At 31.9% G+C, this 20201-nt stretch overlaps 1 protein-coding gene across 11 annotated transcripts in view; it reads right to left on the reverse strand.

Moving 5' to 3' along the window:
• Positions 1-20201, reverse strand: part of LOC139482270 (soluble guanylate cyclase 88E-like) — a 240323-nt gene that overhangs the window by 136474 nt on the left and 83648 nt on the right. For 2 of the 11 annotated variants that reach the window (XM_071266054.1, XM_071266055.1), the window contains exon 2: positions 1480-1561. The exons of the other annotated variants lie outside the window; for them this stretch is intronic. The gene's annotated coding sequence lies outside the window, so the exon portion shown is untranslated. The remainder of the gene's footprint in view (positions 1-1479; positions 1562-20201) is intronic. 11 annotated transcript variants of the gene reach the window in all.

The raw sequence follows: 20201 nt of genomic DNA on the forward strand, positions 1-20201 counted from the left end.
TTGATTTCTATTTACTTATACTAAAGTTATTGTGCGAAAACCAAGAATAATGCTTATTTGGGCCCTTTTTTGGCCCCTAATTCCGAAACTGTTGGAACCACAACTTCCAAAATCAATTTCCAACCGTCCTTTTGTGGTCATAAACCTTGTGTCAAAATTTCATAGATTTATATTCACTTAAACTAAAGTTATAGTGCGAAAACCAAGAAAATGTTTATTTGGGCCCTTTTGGCCCCTAATTCCTAAAATGTTGGACCAAAACTCCCAAAATCAACCCCAACCTTCCTTTTGTGGTCATAAACCTTGTGTTAAAATTTCATAGATTTCTATTCACTTTTACTAAAGTTAGAGTGCGAAAACTAAAAGTATCGGACAATGACGACGACGACGCAAACGACGACGCCAAGGTGATACCAATATACGACCAATTTTTTTTCAATTTTTGCGGTCGTATAAAAACTTAAAAATTTTAAATTGGACATTTACCTATTATGGTCCAATACCCAAAATCTAAATACATGGTTAGATTCAGCATATCATAGAACCCCAAGAATTCAATATTTGAACAAATCAAATAATGTTCAATTTTAGACCCTTTAGACCTCGATTTGGACCAAAATGAAAACTGGGCCCATTCATTTTTTGTAAAAATCAAACTCAAGTTTAATTTTGGACCCTTTAGGCCTTTATGTAGACCAATTTGAAAACAGGACCAAAACTTAAGAATCTAAATACACGGTTAGATTTGGCATAATAAAGAACCCCAATATTTCATTTTCTGATGAAATCAAACTAAGTTTAATTTTGGACCCTTTTGGCCCCTTATTCATAAACTGTTGGGATCAAAACTCCCAAAATCAATCTCAACCTTCCTTTTGTGGTCATGAACCTTGTGTCAAAATTTCATTGATTTCTATTTATTTATACTAAAGTTGTTGTGCAAAAACCAAGAAAAATGCTTATTTGGGACCTTTTTTGGCCCCTAATTCCTAAACTATTAGGACCAAAACTCCCAAAATCACTCTTAACCTTCCTTTTGTGGTCATAAACTTTATGTTGAAATTTCATAGATTTCTGTTTTCCTGTACTAAAGTTATTGTGCGAAAACCAAGTAAAATGCTTATTTTGGCCCTTTTTGGCCCCTAATTCGTTAACTGTTTGAACCAAAATCCCAAAATCAATCTCAACCTTCCCTTTATGATCATTAACCTTTTGTTTCAATTTCATATATTTCTATTTTCTTATACTAAAGTTATAGTACGAAAACCAAATGTCTTCGGACGACGACGACCACAACAAAAACGTCATACCAATATACGACCAACATTTTTTCAGTTTTTGGGGTCGTATAAAAAATGAAATTATCAAGATGCCGAAACAATAGAATATTTCTCACATCACTAGCATTTAGGTGCATGATAAGTTTATTGTCTAAATCCAAAGTATGTAATAGTATATATAAAGTATGTGGTACATTACCTTGACAAATGTTTTCTATCCAGAAACCCCGTTTATTCATCTTTAAAAGCATTCAATGTAATTTCATCTAATGACCCTCACACTAAAGTAAAAACAAATTCCTTATCGTTTGTCATCAAAGATAAAGTAAAACAAACATATGATAAAGAGGAAAAGCTTTGTACATTAAAACAACTCGATCAATTAGGACATGTCAAATAAATCACAAGTGAATTGAAATCTCATCTATACCGTTTCAAGTTTTTATACATGACCTTTGGTTCAAATTTGGTTTTCCATGAATCATAATTAATGATACATGTAAATTAACTATTTAGAGTGTCAATTTAAACACAGAATTTCGGCTCTATAGTAGGGTTGTTGTCTCTGGGACACATTCCCCATTTCCATTCTTAATATGACATTGCACAGAATCTGGTGGTGTGTGTCTTAGTGTGTGAGCATATGTGTTGGTTTTGTGTTATATATATAATCAGTATTCATTGCTATTTAAGTAAAGACAAAATGAAAGCATACACAGTGACACATTTCTATGAAATTCAAATCATATAAAACTTGTAATTTTAATGTTATCGGATGCTAATTTACTTTCGAGTATGTTGTTGAATTTTACAGGATCATGATGTTACACGAGACGAATAATTGAACTGATAGAGTCATGATATGTTTTCTTTCTTATTTTACATGCATTCCCATTGTTAATTTTACTTTTCTTTCATATTTGTTAAATACTTTATTGTATCATATTTGTTGTTTCAGAACCTTTCTCAAATCCTCCGTTTTTATAAAGTTGAAAAATCATTATAAAACTTAGGTCCAAACTATTCCAGATAAAGCTGACCTTAAATTGATCTGGATATTTCATTATATCTGGGGGTGTTTTTTTCTCATATAGCTCTTCGTATAATAATACTAACAATTCTACTGCACCATATGCCAATTTCGACAAGAAGCTGGAGGCCAAAATATTTGAAAATCCAAATATAAAGAGAATTATAAATCAAAAGGACAGGACAGTACTATAGCCAAAAGCAAAATCAAAGGAACACATTATCCGTATTTTCATATCAAAATCGAAGTATTGGTTACTGCGAAGGTGGTACCCTCGGAGACTATCCACCATCAGAGGTATCGACCCGGTAGTTGTAATTACAGATGATTCGGTTCTTAAAAACATCATTGACTCTCAAAGTTCTGAATTTGGGCTTTCCTGGTGAAGGGTAATCCAGAAAAGCGTTTCGTACGCATATATATTTTATTGTTCTTTTCATTAACATGAGGCATCAATTCACATGAATCCATTAAAAAAACCAAGATAATTATATGTCATGTTTTACTGAATAAACTAATGAAGTAATATACATTAAAATATTTCGGTATATATCTATTTATCAATACTCCTTCAAATGTTTCATCGGAGTGTTTGTCAAATATGAAAACTACATTGATGTTTGCTTTCTCGCGTCTTTTCGTTAAAAAGTTTACGTTGGTCGTGATTATAGCATAAATACAGCGTTACCTTGTTGAAGTATATGGTATGACATTAGGGTGTTCATTTTGATGATCAGTTGATTGATTGATTGATAGATTGATATATGCTTAATGACACTTTAAACAATATTGTGCTACTGCATGGTGGTCAGTTTCATTTGTGGTGGAATCCGGAGTGCCCGGTAGGGACCATCGTCCTACGTAATGAAAAGTAACAATCCTATTCACTTAAGACTGGAGTTGAGCGTATTTGACATGTGACAACATCAGTGTTTACAGGCTAGTGATACCAGTAGTTCGACTATTTAGACCACTAGGTGTTCAGCTAGATAAATGTGGTCAACAAGCAAATGATTTCAACATTTGAAATGGTTATGCATCCCCTGGACATATGATCTAGATCAATATGTGTCAGTGATCGAGTAATTGATGTGTCCTATGAAGCCTTATTTCGGATATCTTATTTGAAAGATGTAACTATCATATCTTGAGTTAAGATGCAATGTATGTGATAATTTTCGCTATATAACAAACAAGAATGTGTCAATAGTATACAGATGCCCCACATGCACCGTTTTTCTATATTGGGGTCAAAACTCTAAATTTGGCATTAAAATTAGAAGGATCGTACCATATGGAAGATTTGTATTAAGTTTTAATTTGATTGGACTTTAACTTCATTAAAAGCCATCTTGGTCAAAAACTTTAACATGAAGCGGGACAGACGAAAAAAACAATTCAAAAACCTGATAAAGAATTTGTCAAATTTGTAAGATAGCTATTTGCAAAAAAGTATGATTACCAGCAACCATCAAATATAGCTGTTTAAATATAAGATCACATCTTAACCATTTTTATTTCGATACTCAGACTGACAATGCTTGTTCTGCTCTTTCAACCTCTCAGCTACGTGTTATTTGATTTATTATACTGAATGTTCTATATCATTTTTGTCTTTAACAGGTTAATAGACCACTTTCGAGTTCATCCGTCACCGGAAGAAACTCGTCAATAAGGCGCGTCTTTGTGACGTCATTTACCAGATAGAGGGAGTCGCCTGTACCCTTGCACTATCAACGTTCATCAAGCGTCTTAGTGATCGTCATTGTGCAGGATAAACTAGAAATAATTTTTGTTTTGTAAGTACTTAATAACAATTCCCTAATGACAGCAGTGCTGATTGTCATTTATGAGAATTTAGTTTGCCGAATAAATCGTGCAATATAGTATTATAATTTATAATAAAGTTGTCTATTGTATTTTAAAAGTATTTTTCTATGAAGTCACGTACATAACAACGTTACGGGTATTAGAAAAGAAAAGCAAGATATTTTTTTCTTTTTCTTTTTGCAGTCAAATAATAAAATCTGAGACAAAACGTAGAACTTAATATAGATATATATATTTAATTTGTAGGATCCTTTACTATAGATAATTTAGCTGATCTGTAACAATAACATCTTCATGCCTTATATATCATGTACTGTAGTACGCCGCTAGATTAAAACTGACGAGGAAAGGTAACACACGGCCAGCGAAAGCTCTTTTTTTGAGAGCCCAGGTGGTTGTGTGGTCTAGCAGGACGGCTGCAGTGCAGGCGATTTGGTGTCACGATATCACAGTAGCATGGGTTCGAATCCCGGCGAGGGAAGAACCAAAAATTTGCGAAAGCAACTTTACAGATCTAACATTGTTGGGTTGATGTTTAGTTATATATATATATATATATATATATATATACGTCTGAGTCAGTGACAACTCTACAACAGACGTATCCATCGGATCGCCATCAATGATGGTGATACATGGCTGTGTACATAATGTATATACAACTCGTCTAAACATCAACCCAACAATGTTAGATCTGTAAATGATACTACAGTACATGATATATAAGGCATGAAGATGTTATTGTTACAGATCAGCTAAATTATCTATAGTAAAGGATCCTACAAATTAATGTAATATACAGTCACAGATATATATATATAAATCGGGTTGTTGTCTCTTTGACACATTCCCAATTTCCATTCTCAGGTTTTATATTTATACTCAGGTTCATATATAAGATATCTTGAGGACAATATGATAACTGAAATATGGCTTTATATTGACAACAATGACGTATTGGTTTACAAATTGATGGACATCTTATGTCGCGAGAAGACATAATCGTTTCCTTGTGGCTGTCATTTGCTTGTTATATAACAATCTGAAAACCCAAGTGTGACACCATATACTTTAAGACAATTATATTATAATAGTCCGGCTGATTGGTGAAAAAATTGTGGGTTTGATGATAAAAGCACCAAATTTGGCATGGTAGTAGTTCTAGGTATTTCATAACGTATTAGCTATGGACCCACCTTGTAATTTCAATATGGCGGCTTTTTTCAAGATGGCCACCATAAAATATCAAAATCTGCATATATAACTTATATAAGGTCAGTTTCATGTCCAATTTTGGCGTGACAGTAGTGAGAGGTGTTTCAAAAAGTATAGACTATGAATACATCTTGCAATTTCAATATGGCGGCTTTTTACAAGATGGCCGCCATAAAATATCAAAATCTGCATATATAACTTATATAAGGTCAGTTTCATGTCCAATTTTGGCGTGACAGTAGTGAGAGGTGTTTCAAAAAGTATAGACTATGGATACATCTTGCAATTTCAATATGGCGGTTTTTTTTTCAAGATTGCCGCCATAAAAAATCAAAATCAGCAAATATCACTTATACATGTTGAAATTTGGGATGTGAGTAGTCCTGGATCATTGGTACAATAATGTCTATGTACAAAGTTTAAATTTCAAAATGGCGTACCATCAGTAACACTAAGTGTCCTTTGCTACATGCCACATTTTTATACATGTTATACTTAAGCAAAGCAACATTGACTCTCTCATTGAACATTAAAAGATTTGCGGAGAAAATATAGAAAATCGTAACTGTGATACCCTACTTCCAGAAATGTAGCTACAACAGGAATGACGTGTAGATACTGGCGTTTTTCAAATATCTAAACTAGAATGAAAACTTCTCGACTCAAACATCTCCTTTTTGATTAGGTGGAAGAGGACATAGTAATAATCTTAACATAATTGAAGTTATATGATGCTTGGCATGACCTCAGAGCATGCCATTAGCAATGCAGTTACTTGATCTAGTCAAATATTATTTTGTTGATGCAATTAAACAGGGCAACTACAACATATTTGTATGACTACGATACATGAATAAGCTGCACATACAGATAGTTCACAAAGACATGATGTAGTCATGATGTCGTTTATGTATTAGTTTGATCCAATTATTCATTTATCTAAAGTTACTGAACTAGAAGATTCCATCTATTCAATATTTAATATGTGTAACCTGTCTCGAATTCTGGTGTTTTTACAACACCAGCCATGGACATAGTTGCCAACAACTACAGCTAGGAAATTGTTTCACACACGTAGGACAAACATTGCCTTATTTCAGCATTTTTTTCTATCGAACTTGAATAATTCGTCTTAACCAAATGGTTCGAAATGTTTGTATTTCTCTTATATTCTCTGATACTTTGACCAATATATAAGGTGCCAGCACAACTGATTGTACTATTGCTATGACATATTAACAAGAAATATTAGTAAAGACTTAGAATTATCCTAGCACTAACCAAATATAACTATGCGTTTCATACTTATATCTAGTAAAACTGTTTTTATATGGATAGCACTCTGTCAATTGTCTGGCCAGAAAAAAACATGTATACTAATTTGGTAAAATAGTCAATTGTGCAACTCTCTCTGTACATGGTATATATACACAAGTCAACAAAATGATAACAAAGATCGGTTGAAGCAGATGACATTGAAAATATTAAGTATGTCTTAACATCATTCCACGCATTAAAGCCTACAAGACAAATGGCCATCCGCATTGAACAATGTTTCAGTAAGAGGTCAATTCTGTCACTACAAATCGACATTCTCTAAGTACAATCCAGTAATGTGTAAATTGTTTTCCTTGACATGTATCAATTATTAATTGTGATCAATCTTCCTTTGTTAGTGCTGATGTCAAATTGGAACAGTGGAACATGGTGAACATTTTTCTTTAGATATATATATTTATAGTAATGGCATTATTGAGAAGCTTACTTGATTGGTAAGAGAGATGTTATTGAACATAATTTTTCGTGAACAGCAGATTCTTTTCACAGGCTCTCATGCATCATGAACAAGATATATCCATGAAGTTATAGCATGTTTTCTTCTCATTCTGATACAAAGATCCTAAAATGATTTTCACTGAGGAACGAGACAGTGTTAAACTATGTTACAGTCAAAGAAAGAATTAATTAAGATAAATTGAGTCCACGTAACCTCTACTGATTTGTAACATTAATGATTGAAGTAGATATTTGTATGTTAGAAGATTAAAATAAGGTCCCTTCTAATGTATAAAGGTGTTATTATGCTGCTTATTATGTGGTTCTTAGCATTTTTATCCCATTTATCATAGTACATGTGTGCTATAGTATGTGATATACCATTAACTATACAGTTCTAGTGTTGTAAACGTGATTTGAAAATGGTATATGTAGATCAAGCAATGAATATAATTAAACACTTTTAAAATAAGAAGACCGGGCTATCGTGTTGAATGTTATTAATAATACCGCACAAATACAGCACATACATAGGAAGTCTTTTACAGAAATGGATATATACCCTATTGAATACTTATCACAAAGGTATCAGCATTTTGCATGAGCTCATAAAATATGGTTGAAAGATACTCTAGCGGTAGATAAAAATGTGGGAGGATTATGATTTTATGTACATTTCTTTTTCAAATGTGGTGAAGAGTTGTGCAAAGACTAAATGGGTTATACTTGCAGGCACACATTTTTAAAACTGCTGTGAAAATATATATATTATTGTTTAAATGTTAAAGAAGACGAGGAAGACACCATGAGCAACATGAACCCTCTCATAAAACTAGGAGATGATCTAAGGTGTTCAAGGAGGGTCAGCAGGTGTTATTGGTTAAATAGTTTGATGAGTCATATCCAGTATAATCAAATTAGAAATATGTTGGTATATGTAAGATATACCAACATCTTTTTAATTCTGTTATCTTATATTTCACCAAACGTGAAAGTTTGAAATGAAATCAGGTTTGCCATTTCTGTATAATGGATACTACTGCTTTAAAAACTTATTTGTAGACAACACAGATATGAAATAATAAGGATCAAATCACACAGCATTGACAAATTTTCTTTTGGAAAAAAATACATGTTCTATGAATTGGACAAGGAGAGGTAGAACATGTGGTATGGGCTTTACTCATAGTTGAAGGCCGTCTGGTGACTTATAACTGTTATTTTTTGTGACATTTGGTCTCTTGTTGAGATTTGTCTCATAAGCAATCATACCACTTCGCCTTTATTTAAAATCATAATTTATGATTTAGATGGTACACAGTCAAACAAATCATAAAGGCGTCATGAAAACGTTCGAATGTTCCCATTTAAAGGATATTTGATTAAAATATCGTGCAAGCCATGTATTATGGAAACACAATCCTTAGAACGTAGTATCAACTGCAAATAGCAATTCGAAGAATGAAATTAATATCAACAGAGCCATGTTTTAGTTAATTTTAGATAAATTATTTTTTTACATTTTTGGCGGCCATTTTGAAATGTCCGTCATTTAATTTTATTTTTAAAGTTTTAAATACCGCCACGACTTACTTTAAACGTTGAATCACATTTGTTATGCTTTAAAAATATTAGATTTGAATATTATTTGCTGTAATTTAAAACTGGTAACTGATATTTTGACTGATTGGCAGCCATCTTGAAAATGGCCGCCATATTGGATTTTTCAGGGTGGGTCCATAGCTTAAATTGACAACCATATATAGATCTACCATTGTGCAAAGTTTCATGCTTTTATCATCAAACCCACAATTCTTTTGAAAAAATGCACGAATCAGCTGGACTATAATCACCGATCCACATAATTTTTACAACGCCAAAGAAAAAGAGTATATGTAGAATATTATATAAGACAAATAAAAAGTAGACTATAGGCAGCACAGTCCCTTCCAGAAAAAAAATCATAATTGTAAATGTACTTAATTTTTAAAGTCGTAGCAACATTTTAAACAGTATACGGTACAATTTGTAGTACTGTATTCATTAGATTTGGTTAATCTTTTATATTTAAAAAGAATGTGTAAATTGGTGAGTTAAGTGATCGTCGATATGACACTTTCAGATTAAGGACAACATAATTGAATAAACTGATTAAGTGACTTGCAGAGAAGAATTTCACCCCACTCATCTATCCTGGTTTTAGGAATCGGTCTTGAATATGGCAAAAGAAGATGTGGTATGATTGCCAATAAGACAACTCTCCACAGTAGACCAAAATGACACATACATTGACTTCGGTTTCGTCTCATGGTGAAGATATAATTATTATTGCTTATTAGATTTATTAAAATTGTTAGAAAAACTAGATTGATATTGCAAAAATTAATTATAAAGGCAATTTTTTTTATTATTTGTCCGCATATAATTAGATGAGCTGAATTTTCCCAGGAAAAAATAACTAGTATTTCACTTATGATTAGTTACTATCTTTACTTTCGGCAATTATCTTTAAAAACCCGCAGAATTCTTTCTTTTTATTGAATTGCGTAAACATTTCATCCTTACGCTTACTCAGAATAACATGAAATATTTCTAGATATCTGCTAACAGGAAGTTATCAAAGACCCATTCGTTTAAAATCCAACCCAGGAAAGGGATTTGATTATCAATGAATTTAATTATTTACAATTTTACAATCGTCAATTTATCGGTGACTGAGGTGATCTCAGGAATAGGCCGAGTTTATACGATTGACAATTTGCAATGTAAAATCAAGTGGGATGATTGAATGACACGAGTAAGACATCTGCGGCATATCACATGTTTGTTAAAATAGAATATAATTTGTTCTCTTGATCGGTCACCTAAAGAAAATATGTGTCACTCCACTTTAATGCAGTTCATTAAACAGAAACATGTCTCAAATTTTATTTAACGTTAAATAATCTAAAAGAAGAACAAAGTTTTGAATACTTTAATTTTGGAAATCCTACTATCATATGTGTGAAAATTACTTGGTGCTGTTTAAAAAAAGTCATTAGAACAGATGTCTAAAATCAATTACCCGTCGTTTATTCATTCATCATCAATTAAAAATGTCTGTTTAATAAATTAGTTTATTGTATAAGTATGCCAGTTTTAAATGACAATACAGTACTACTCATATTTTTATTATATATTTTTTTCACATTGAACAGTTTTAATATGAAGCTTAGTTTTAACATGTTTCAAGCTAATTCATTAATAAAAAGAAAAACGGGTACACGTCAATTAGACAACATCACAAAAGACCTCTAGAAAGTCACATACGATCTTTTAAAGGAAAAGACAGGAATGGGATATTACCGTGTGTAAAGCTCTTAATCGCTTCAGTGAAAAAAAAGGAATTATAACATAGACTATCGAAGATTGACCATCAACACCAAGGAGCACGTACATGATAGATATTTTACAACGTATTCTTTTTGTTTCATAAGGCAGTACAAATAAATGAGACTGATATAAATATTAGGAGATGTAATAGGATTACCTATGAGACAACTGTCCACAAAAGATAATTGGACGTTTGCAGGTCACTGTACGGGAAATGTTTGCAATCAATGATAGCAACACCCATACGAATGGTTAGCTAAAATAGAAGCTCGACAAAATATGAAACAATTGAAAAACAATAAAACCATCGACCTGATCAATGCTTAAACAATGCTAAAACAACAAATGATAAACAATTATAGCAGAAAGCAACCAACGAAAACCACTAGGTTTCAGTCTTTGGACAGGTACATATACGCAATAAGGCTTGGTTAAAACGGTTTGCGAGTGTTCATCCTTCCCATTACAAAGGAATGATAAACAGGTCACATTACGGAAAAAATTGCAATCAACGATTTTCAAAACTGTACAAATCTCTAGTTTGGAAGAATGTGAAATAACTAAAAAATCATAAAACCAAGTGACAGATGTATGTTAAACCTACAAACGAAAAACAGTTATAGCAGAAGGCAACCAACGGAAATCACTACGTTACAATCTTTGGACAGGCATAAACATAATGGGGCGGGGTTAAATATGTTTGTAAGTTTTTATCCTCACCTAACCTATAACAACTATTTCAACACATCATATACGAATAAACTTTGAAAATCAGTTAAAGAGTAAAAAGACATCAGATCGGTACTGATAGCCACAAAAACACTACCCGAAAGACAAAGGAGATAATACATAAATCTGAAAGCTCTAACATGTATTAAAGGGGAATTAGCTGTAAAATCCAGGCTCACCGATTTGACTAAAAAAAATCCACATATTTGATTTATAACATACTTAAACGTATACCGAAATTATAAAAAGTCTAAAATAAACAATTTACAAATAACGATAATTTGTATCAGATCGCAATCTGTTTTTAAGTCTTCAAATATTTTACTTAAATGTTAACATCTTGTTTTTTTAATACAAGATATCATTGGCAATTTTAAGTCAACCCTATGTTTCATATTCACAGTAAAATTGAATACCTAGTATAAAATTTCAAAAAAAAATGAGAAATGTATTTACTGCATTATAACTATATCACCATTTCGAAACCAATTCACTTCAAAACCGACCACTTTATATTGGGTTATATCAATATTTGAAATACAACAAACCGAAGACTACAAAAACACGCGAATATTATTTGATTATCAACCTTCTTTATTTTCTGAAAACATTAAAAGTTAAAAAAAAAAAAAAAGAAAGTATTTTCTAGTTTTACTTTAGGATTTTTAGAGAGAGGTTGTTCAGTTGTTTGTTGAGACAAATAAATTTCCAGAAACCTCAGATGGTAGTTTTTACTATTTCTCAATTGATAGTCTCTCATATGACTTTGCAATTAATGCCTGTAAATAAATCTTCAGTTTTAATAGAGAAGTTAAGATAATGGATTTCTATCTCAATCTATTGTAGGTATGCTTTGATACTCATGCTCTCTTGCACTACTAACACCAATATCGTCATTTAATGATACTCACTTAAAGCAGTTTAGTAACATTTCTGACTATTTGTGAAGTTGGGTTAGAATTTTTTATACTAATAAGCAATAGGTGGAGTTAAACAGTAACAATCAAATCGCATATAGTTTCATTAAACACTTTAAGATTCTAATAATTAAATAAATTTGATGTTTATATAATTCTTTTTAATAAATATTTATTATATTCTAACACACTAAACAATCTACAGTAATATAAGTAAATACGAAGAATATTCAGAAATTGCATTCTGAAAATATGGGTGCAAAATAATGTTGACAAAAATGAAGAAAGTCAAACATTTTAAGAACGATGATTTATTGCTTTTATATTCGAAAATACATAAATAACGTGTTAATCTATAACAGATATATTATGTAAATGCCTGATACATACAAAAGTATTTCCGCGTTGTTACCAAACTAAAGTCTGATTGGACTACAGTTATTTTAATGTTTTGCCGAGTCATTGTTAGATGGTTTCAATATTTTCTTATCCAAACCTTTCATTGAAAGAAAGAAAAAACACAAAATATCTTATAACATAAATAAACGGTATTGCTTATATACACTCGTATAATCCCTTGAAGCTACAGTTTATGTTGTAAACTAATTGGCAAATATACTTTTAAGCATGCTCGTTTTAATTTACTATACTAAAAATTAAATGATAGTTCGTACATTTATGTCGTTAATACTATATACATATATAGGTGTGTGACATCTGAAAAGTTCAGGTCATTCAGTTTACGAAAGTCAAGGGAAAACAGAATAACGTATACAAGAAAGGCGGGACATACAAAGTGAAATTCAACTTCGTACGTCGCAGACGAACTGACAAAAACAAAGAACACATAAAAAGAAAAAGATATCATCGAAATACTTAAGACTGAGAAACGTGCACGCATTTAAAAACGAAGATGCTCAAAACCACCCGTTGTGTGTTGATCGTGAAACTTCCATTTCCGTGCTTAGTCTCATTTGGTGAAATATATCCATAGGAATAAGATAAGGAGTGGAAAATTGCTCTAATGATAAACCCATCGAATGGCTTGGGTTCCGATGACATTTCAAATCGAATCCTTATGAGTTTCTATACCACGACATAAACTCATCATAGATACCAGGATTGAAATTTTGTATATGCATTAGACGCGCGTTTCGTCTACAAAGGTCTCATCAGTGACACTCGAATCAGAAAAGATAATGAAAAAAGACAAATAAAGTACGAAGGTGAAGAGCATTTAGGTAAACAAATTCTTAAGAGTTTTTCTAAATACAGCTAAGGTAAATAAATCTATTCCTGAGGTGGAAAAACCTTTGTATTTCAAAATTCAAAGTTTTGTAAACAGATAATTTGTCGTTATGACCATATCAATGATAATTCATTTCAACACAGAAGTGGTCACTATTGTAACCAGGACTCATATACACATACACATATAATTCCATACATACTTCATCACTACCCAGAGACAGTGTAACGCAAACATCTCAAGCGTGTTCAAGGAAGGAGACAAATCCGTATTAGAAAACAAACATTATGTCTTCATCTGTAAAACAGTGAAACAAGCACATGGTACTAGCCTTTCTTGATCATAGATTTGAGTCTTGCTTTTCATGAAATTACAACAATAATTATAAGTCATATTGCATTACTTCATGAAATCATGAAATCATATAATGCTGGTAACGAAGTTGATGTTGCAATTCTAGACTTTTCAAAAGCATTCGACACCTTTTTAACACAATAAAATTACTACATAATCTAGGTAAGTACGCATTGGCAGGTAAGAGAGGTAAGAAATGTTCAGAGCAAAATGAAAGCTGTTTCTGATGGAGAAAAATCCGCAGATACTAGTATAGTTTATCCAAGAGAACAAATTTCATGGTGTCGTTCGCTATTCCCTGTTCAAGCCGAGATGGACGCATACAGATAAAACAAACTTATCTAAAACTTCAAATTTTTGAAGATCTGAAACAACTCACATTTAAATGTAATCAAAAAAAGCAAACTCAGTAATCTGAGTTTTCTCTGACGATATCTACGAATCTGTCCCAAAGTTTGTCAACGGAGGCTAAATATTAAGGGAAAAGGGGAAAGGTAACCAAAGTGCTAGACGACTTAGAATTAGATGACCTGGAGTCCAGAAGAACAACACAGCGACTGACATGTCTGTACTAGTAGGTGGAAAATTCTTGGGATTTGTTTGTGTTTAAAGCGGACTTTATAACCCAAACATTTTGACAACTTTCAAATTGTCAAATATAAAAAACTAAATACAGTAAAGAAAAATTCAATTGCACTTGATACAACTAAATAAGAAACAATAATTATTTCAACTCTTTTAACCGGAAAATTCGGAACTTTGTACTTCAAATCGGACTTATAAGACATGTTTTCGAAAGGTGGCCATTTTATTTGATAAAGCATTTAAATCGATCTATTGGAATTTGAAAATGGCTGTGTTTACAGAGCGAAAGAGTAGTGTCATAAAAGAATGAAAAATAATTCATTCTCAAAATCGAAGAGACTTATCTGGGGCACATTTTTGTGGGAGAATATTATATTTTATATTTTAACATAAACGGTGTCATATTGTAAATGTCAAACATGTTTAAGGTTATTAATATGCAAATGATGTTTTGGGTGTAAATAGTGAATTTTTTTAAACAACAAACAATGTATATTAACCACAAGTTACAGTTAAAGAAAATACCATGTTTTGATAAAAATATACAGAATTCGGTTTTCTTTAAACTTTATTTGATACGTGAAACCATTTATGAAGACACTTAATGTAAATTCGTCACTGTCATGCTAAGAGCTATAATATATAATACTTTAACACTTAACAGGAAAATTCACGAGAAAAACAAACGCAAATTCATAATTCTAAATTATAAGATTGCATGAGATTGTTTTTACATCTAATCAACAACTGCAAAAGTCGTTGACATCACTGTTTCATCCGTTAATTAAGTAAACTTAAAATTTTACAAAAACGAAATTATAATAAACCTTTTCTTCACGTAAAATAAAAGATACTTAACGAGGGACTCCTTCGTGCGTGTATGTTGGCTCACCTTTCATACAAGAGGCAGACTTTATACAGAAGTTTACCGGGAGATTGATAGGAAGCTAGCAGGATCCATTAATTTCACGTTCCGCAATACAGAAAGTGTCATCTCATTATTTATTTACCGTTTTTGATGACTATGTTGAATGTGTTTATCCAATCGAACTTACAACCAGATGCTCCGTGAACGGTTGGGGCAAGTATGGACACAACATTCAAGCTGGATTCAGCTCTAAATTTGGATTTTGATTAAATAGTTGACACAGCATAGGTTTCTGACACAGAATGATTGTGGTCTAATAAACTTAAAATTTGTTTTTTGCCTCTGAGCAATTCACTATGCTGTTGAATATTAATCCTCTCAAAAAAATGTTTGAAGAAATTTTCTTTTTATTTATGAAATCTGAAATGGGAAAAAATTTAACAACCCCCAGACCCCCCCCCCCCCCCCACCCCCATTTTTTTTCACATCCCCCTTTCCCTTATTCCAAAACTGATCTCAATTCAAAATTACTAAAGGAGTTTGCAACAATAACTACTCATTTAAATACATCATAAAATATTAAAATGTAAAAAAAAGTGCTTGTTATCACTAAATGGTAACTTATCAGCTGGTAGTAAAAGTGAATATACATTATATATTGTATAAAACAATGATTTAAGTTGATTCAACTACTATTCTGGACACAGAAAGATAACTCCAATTGAAAATTTCTTGCTATTGCGCAATATTGTGCAATTAGATATTTCTTGCTATTGCGCAATACTGTGCAATTGAAAATACTTGCTATTGCACAATACTGTGCAATTGAAGATTTCTTGCTATTGCGCAATACTGTGCAATTGAAATTTTCTTGTTATTGCACAATACTGTGCAATTGAAGATTTCTTGCTATTGCTGAATACTGTGCAATTGAAAATGTCTTGCTATTGCACAATACTTAATATAATAATTTTTTATCCTGATGTGGACCAACTTGAAAACTGGGCCCATAAACAAAAATCTAAGTACATGTTTAGAGTCAGCATATCAAAGAAGCCCAGAATTCAATTTTTGTTATAATCAAACTAAGTTTAATTTTGGACCCTTTCGACCTTAATGTAGACCAATTTGAAAACGGGACCAAAAGTTAAGAATCTACATACACAGTTAGATTTGGCATATCAAAGAACCCCAATTATTCAATTTTTGATGAATATCAAAGAACCCCAATTATTCAATTTTTAATGAAATCAAACAAAGTTTAATTTTGGACCCCGATTTGGACCAACTTGAAAACTGGGCCAATAATCAAAAATCTAAGTACATTTTTAGATTCAGCATATCAAAGAACCCCAAGGATTCAATTTTTGTTAAAATCAAACTAAGTTTAATTTTGGACCCTTTGGACCTTAATGTAGACCAATTTGAAAACTGGATAAAAAATAAGAATCTACATACACAGTTAATTAGGCATATCAAAGAACCCCAATTATTCAATTTTTGATGAAATCAAACAAAGTTTAATTTGGACCCTTTGGGCCCCTTATTCCTAAACTGCCAAAATCAATCACAACCTTCCTTTTATAGTCTTAAATCTTATGTGTAAATTTCATAGATTTCTATTTACTTATACTAAAGTTAGGGTGCGAAAACCAAGAAAAATGCTTATTTTGGCCCTTTTTGGCCCCTAATTCCTAAACTGTTGGGACCAAAACTTCCAAAATCAATCCCAACCTTCCTTTTGTGGTCATAAACCTTGTGTTTAAATTCCATAGATTTCTATTTACTTTAACTAAAGTTATAGTGCCAAAACCAAAAGTATTCGGACGACGACGATGACGCCAACGTGATACCAATATACGACCAAAAAAATTTTTTGCGGTCGTATAATAAAAAAATTAAGTCTTTCTCATATCTTGATCGACTTAAATTATCAGAAATTAATAATGGAAATTGGTTTGGGGTCAATGGAGATGCTTTCAACATCCCAATTGTGAACTTTTCAGTTTCTATTCATTGCTGCTGAAAAAGAAACTATTATAAGAAAGGTTCTAAAGTTGAGGTCATTATTTTGAACGTTTAGCATACGTCACATAAGTTGATTGTCTGGTATAGAATATCTGTGTCACGAAAGTAATCACAATCTCTCTTCGTTTCCTCAATTGTAGCATCAAACAATGATACGTATCACCGAATAAGTGGGCATGATGACGGGACAAAAGAGGGACGAAAGATACCAAAGGGACAGTCAAACTCATAAATCTAAAACAAACTGACAACGCCATAACTTAAAATAAAAAAGACAAACAGAAAAACAATAGTACACACGACACAACATAGAAAACTAAAGAATAAACAACACGAACCCCACCAAAAACTAGGGGTGATCTCAGGTGCTCCGGAAGGGTAAGCAGATCCTGCTCCACATGTGGCACCCGTCGTGTTGCTTAAGTGATTGCAAATCCAAGTGTGAAGAAAGATGTTATTACCCTTCCGGAGCACCAAGGTCATCCCTAGTTTTGTTTGAAGGGGGGTCTTGTTAGTATTGCTTACATTTTTTAGCGTGGTGCTTTTCAAATTATCAACATCAGTTTAATGTAAATGGTATGCAACTTATCAAATTCGAGACATTTATAGGTTTTGTTCTCCTACTTTACAAAATTTGAATAGAGTACAGGTTGGCAGTAACTCCTGGAATAACCTTTGACAAAGGCTCACCAAATAAAATGTTTGAGAGGGTACAACCAAAAATAGCATTAAGACAATAGTATAAATACGTATTTTTGATAATTTTTTTACTGAATTACTGATTGAAGTTTAAATTATTTCAACTCCAGAAATATAAAATATTACCAATGTTAATTCAACTGATCGGGCGGAGCTTACGTTTTAATTTGCATAAGGACAGTCTATTTGAAGATGTGTGCGATAAGGATGATTGCCGTTATAATTATTACTGATTTCTAATCACCTATCAGTGTCACCAAAGGAATTTACAAAACAATGACTGGACACTTCATTGATGAGTTTATCCTAAAACACCTATCTATAGATGGACTGGTTTATTATGAGCGAACCGGTTAAACTCCGCCCAGTCAAGTGAAATAAATCGAGTAATACCACCTCTTTACTTTTTTTTTTTACTCAAAATTAAAATATTGATTTCCAATATTCGATCTGACTTGAAACTGAGCAAGCCCAACCAATCCCAAAGAATTATAACCTTATTCCTGATTTAGTACCAAGAAGTATTAAAAGATATTGTAAAATGAAGGTCCATCGGTGTGGGACAAATTTAGCCGTATTTGGCACATTTTTGGGGAATTTTTTATCCTCAATCAGTCAATGCTCTTCAACTTTGTTCTTGTTTGGCTTAAATAACTATTTTGATAAATTATAATCCTGGTATCTTTGATGACTATTATTGAAAACGGAATGCAACTTATCACATTCGAAACATTTATAGGTTTTGTTTTCCTACTTTAGGAACAGTGAATACCGCTTTCAACATAACGATTTTTTATTTTTCTAAATGACGTTAAAGAAAAAGTTAACAGTATTAACAGATATTGTAAAATTTGTGTCCATATGTGTGGGACAAATTTAGTACTGTAAACCGTTTGGAAGTTCTACGTCAATTCAATATATTGTGGGCAAAACATGCGATTGCAATTCAACAGTTTCATTATTTATATTTACCAAGAAGTGTTATAATTTTTCGGAAACAAAGGTTCAGGATTTCTCAATTTAACAACAAACTGACAAAGTGGTACAGGGAGGCATACTGCCATGCAAAAGCAGTGATGACAGAAACATGGTCACATTTGAAATTTCATCACAAATCCAAATTTATAAAATATGTTACTGCATCTGGAAAATTTAAAATATATCGAAGTTCAAATTCGAATTATACTTATATATTTTCAAATAAGAATTGGCGTTAATTACATGACATGTGGCACAAAGAAACAAAACAAACAATATCAAGATGATCATTTATATACATTATAAAAGTTAAGATTTCTTTATAAAACTTTTCCAATTTATCAAAACTAAAGGCCCTTTTAAGAAAAAGTCGTCTCGTATTTTCGGGCTAACGGGCCTCAGATAGAGTATAGGAAGACAAAATCAATTACATATATATGTGATGTATTATATATAGAATTTTCCCAGTATAACAAGCATCTATTGTCAGATCGTAACTACCAGGTGTGCAGACGATAGTTCATTATATTCGTTAGTAACGTGTCAGATTTATTCTTAAATCACAACAGCCTGATAATTGTAAGAGAAATTGTCATCATCAGTCAGTTTTATCACTAAAACCTTTTAACATTAGGTTATACAACGGGAGGTCCGGTAAGTTTCTCTATCTTTTCAACTTCTAATGAAGTTAGCATTTAATTATCTTACGTATTTTTTAATCTTAAATAGCTCTAACGTTATAGATTGGGGATCTTTAGAGGATTGTATGTAACGGTTTAATATCATCTTTCTGAATATTGATACTGTAAATTATCTGCTTCCAATCAAAATATGAAGATTAATGTCACAGCGAACGAGTTCTTTATAGAACTATTTTGAATCGAGAAAGGGGAGATTTTCCGGGTGAATATAGTTTTTTATAACGTGGACTGGTTAAAAATTATTTTACAGTGTTTTAGCTCATCATGATCTCTGATTAGCATGCATGCATTTACATATACACAATATTATTTATCAGACATTATTTTTTTATTTTCACCAATGATCACCAATCATGGACACTTGTCGGGCAAGATACATACACATCATAATACAAATTGAATGATTATTATAAAACAAGTTTTGAGTGACATTATTGATACACAGTACATAATACACAAAGTAATAAAGTGGTAATATGAGCAACGTTGGATATAATTATAGTATGAAGTGTAATGTGTAATGCTGTCGATTTAACAAAAAAATAGAAATATGACATAACATGGGGAAAATAGAACCAGAAATATAGTTT

This window comes from Mytilus edulis, chromosome 7 (genome assembly GCF_963676685.1).
Source record: "Mytilus edulis chromosome 7, xbMytEdul2.2, whole genome shotgun sequence".
In the NCBI taxonomy this organism is placed as follows: Eukaryota; Metazoa; Mollusca; class Bivalvia; order Mytilida; family Mytilidae; genus Mytilus; species Mytilus edulis.